The sequence below is a fragment of the Geospiza fortis genome, unplaced genomic scaffold (assembly GCF_000277835.1).
Source record: "Geospiza fortis unplaced genomic scaffold, GeoFor_1.0 scaffold112, whole genome shotgun sequence".
Lineage (NCBI taxonomy): Eukaryota > Metazoa > Chordata > Aves > Passeriformes > Thraupidae > Geospiza > Geospiza fortis.
The window spans coordinates 632,527-635,979 of record NW_005054298.1 but is presented as its reverse complement, the minus strand read 5'-3'; the positions used below and the strand labels follow the sequence as shown (position 1 = coordinate 635,979).

Below are 3,453 nucleotides of genomic sequence, written 5' to 3'. Positions count from 1 at the left end.
CGGCCCCGCGGAGCGCCGCTCCCTCCTCCTCCTCCCCCTTTATTACCCTTTGTGTGCGTCTCCGCCTTCCTCCCTGCGCCCGGGGGCCCTGAGGTGAGTGCGGGGGGAGCGGCGGGGCGGGGGGGGCTGTTTGTTTACCCCGTGTTTACCCCCTGTTTACCCCGGGGGGGCACCGCCTGTCACTCCGGGCCCCTTCCCGGCGCCCCCCGCCCCAGCTTTGTTGTCGGGGGATGCTCCGGGGATGCTCCTTTGGGCCCCTCCGGAGCGGGAGGGGAGGGGGGTGACGGTGGCGGGGGCGCCGGGCAAAGTTCGGGGTGGTGCGGTGGGTGCTGAGCCCCGGCCGAGTGCCCAAAGTGTTGTTTTCCCGGGATAACAGGGAGCCCCGGCGTTGCCCCCCAGGTTCCAGGCCGTTGTTTGACTTATTGTTTGAGTTATTAAACCCCTGCGGTGGGGAAGGTACAAAGACCACTTGTACAAAGACCCTTTCCCGAGCTGAACTTCCAGGGGATAAACAGTCCAGGAGCTGGACTTGGTGTTTGCGGGGTTGGGATGGGGTTTGGTGGCAGCCCCGGGTTTATCGGTGGTGCCCGGCTATATTTGGTCAATGGTTTGTTCAGATATATATGTCGGGATGTGTTTTTCCATGGCTTTCTGCTGGGAAGGCCAAGTGTCTCCATCCCCACTCACCGTGGTGGTCAGGTGTTGCTGGTGGACTGGCCTGACCATGTTTTCTGCTGGTTCCAGGGAAACTTACGTGTTCAGACCTCTGAAATAGGTTAAAATGTAATGGCTTTAAATGTCAAACTAAATTCTGGACTCGAGGAAATGTTGGGAGAAGCCTTCTAGATGTTTGCAAGGATCCAGAAGTAAGAGTTGGGGCATTAACACCAAGTTGAGATGAGACAGTCCCCTACACAAGTAGGATGTTTATATTGAAATTGCTGTTGTCTGCTTATTTCTGGAGCTTAATTATGTCCTCTGTAATTTCCAAAAGACGGTTGGAGTGCTTTGGTTTATTTTGGGCTTATTATTTTTGGTTTATTAAGTGCTGAGTGCAGAACCATGGAGTAGGCCGTGAGTGTGTGTTCAGAGGGGCATCCCAGTTAGATGGTGGTCGGCAGAGAGTGTGTGTCACTGTGCCTCATGCTGAAGGATGCCCACAAGGAAGAGCTCTCCTGGCATGCTGGGCTGTCTCCCATTTCTACTTTGTACCCACGTGTCTGGTGGGAAGCAGCAGTTTTGGGGTCAGGCTGGTGGGAAGAGTTTGTGAGAGCCACAATTTGATGGGGTGGAAGGAACAGGAGAGGACCAGAGCTGGATTGATACTGGACAATGTTGTGATGGAGAATTGGAGGCAGCAGCCATAACTGGAGCTCTTTCTAATAGTTTGCTGTTAGTTTTCTTTTTGCTTGCAATAACTTTGGGTTTAAACGTGTGGGGACAAAACCTCGACAGTGTCAATCCCCAAAATTACCAGATCTGTGTATAAACACCCGTGATTTAAACATGTGACTCTCCTCTTAGTTTACTACAGGTGGGAGCTGGACAGCAAAAGCCTGTCCAAGAGTGAAGGACATAATTTCATTATTTTATTTCATGACACTGCTGCTTTTCTCAGCTGAGATCCCATTGATCTCTTTTCCTCTGTACATGGAAGCCTACAGTGGCTGCAGGATTACATTCCCCGTGTATGCAGAGCTGCAGCTCTGCCCCCAACTTCCACATCCTACAGGGATGTGATACAGTAATTATTACAGGGCTTTAACCATCTCCTTGTGTTTTGGGCTTTAAAGTACCTATGGTTTGGTTTAATATGGTTACACAGTGAAATTGAACAGGATTCTGAAGCTGGGCAGAATAATTCAGGGCTTTTTCTTGCTTTAAATCCTTGAGATAAAATTACTGATGAACCTTCATTTCCATAGGCCTCCAGTCCTGCAGCCAAGTCTGTGCTGGAGGGAGAGCTGTGGGATTGGTGGGGTTGGGGTGGGAAGGGCCCTCTGAAGGAAGCCCTGGTGGGACTGGGATTCTGGGTGGCAATTCCTGCGTTTCTGCTTGCCACAAAGGGGTCTCAGGCTAATTTGGGCCTTCTGGCTGCTGTCACAACCTTCCCAGAGCTAAAGGAATTGAATCTTTCAACCTGTGCTAGGAAAGATTGTGAATTATCAACAGCTGTAACTGAAAGGCAACACAGTTTCCTTTTATTTGGGTTCCTAAGCTCTTTTTGCTGCTATTATTGAGATATTTACAGGTGCTGATTGCTTTCAGGAAAACTTGGTGCAGATTTTCCAGTTCTTTATCTTTAGGGACAGAATTAATAATTATTTTGCTGTATTCTGGGTCAGTGGCTTCCTGGGCAGATAGTTTGGAATTAGCAAGGACCTGCCATGGCTGTGCTGAGTATGAAGATGCCTGACTTTAATAATGTTTTTGTGGAGTTTGCTGCCATGCCTTCCTTCCTTTGTGGACAAATGAGTTGGTCTCTGTTTGGATTAGGGAGGCGGATGTTTGAGGAGAATCTTTATGATGCAATACCTTCAATAATTGAACTTTTCTTGCTGCCCTTTCGTTCTTGGGCTGTGGAGGGATCAGTGTTTCTCCTTGTTCAAAAGCACTGGAGATCCTGGCATCATCACAGTCCTCTCCAGGATGGAATGCCTTGGGATTCAGCTGGGTTGTTTAACTCCCTTTGACAGTGGATTTATTTTTTTTTTTTTCCTACTGTTCCTCATGATTATTCCTTCTCTGTGGAAGATCAGTCTGTGAGCCCACCATGAGTTTGTGGATCAGCAGCCAGTGCTCCCAGGGGATGCTGCCTGTGGAAAGCAGCAGGCCAGGTGGGAGGCCCCTCTGCCCATCTGGAGCCCCACTAATGTCCCAGTGTCTCTCTAGGGGCTTAAGAGGCCACGTGCACAAAGCAGTTCAGTCTCATCTGTTCCTGGCCAGGGACACACATTTTGAAAGTGGCTGAGCTTCCTTTGCAAAAATCCTGTCAAAACTTTGGGGAAGTGGGGAATTCTGCTTGTTCTTTCAGGCTTGTTGGGTTGTCTGAGGGTTCAGTTTTGTTTGGTTGTCCCTGTGTTGGTTCTTGTTCTGTCCCAGTGGAAATCAGAATTACCATTGATTTCAAAAATAAAAAGATACAGGATACATTTATTTCCTTTTTAATGCTCTTATGTCATTAAGGACCTGCTTATTCTTTTAAAGAGTTACTTGAGCGTTGGAAACCACAGGCTCTCATTGGCTTTTCTTTGTATTTATTTTTGGAACTATTAGGTGGAATAATACTGCTCAATCAGTTTCAAATGGGCCTGCACAGGAACCAAGGCTGGTATTAGGGATGAAATTTTGGAAGAGCATTGGAAATAGCTTTCAGGATGCTTTAATTTTTCTCTGTGTATCTGGAGCTAAACGAAGAGGGAATAAAACAAAAAGCAGCAGTTAAGGAATTGA

At 48.2% G+C, this 3,453-nt stretch overlaps 1 protein-coding gene across 1 annotated transcript in view; it reads left to right on the top strand.

Annotated features, from left to right (window-relative positions):
• The window catches only part of MBD5 (methyl-CpG binding domain protein 5), a 122,889-nt gene continuing 119,436 nt past the window's right edge, over positions 1–3,453 (top strand). The window contains 1 exon segment of the mRNA XM_031057181.1: positions 1–93. The gene's annotated coding sequence lies outside the window, so the exon portion shown is untranslated.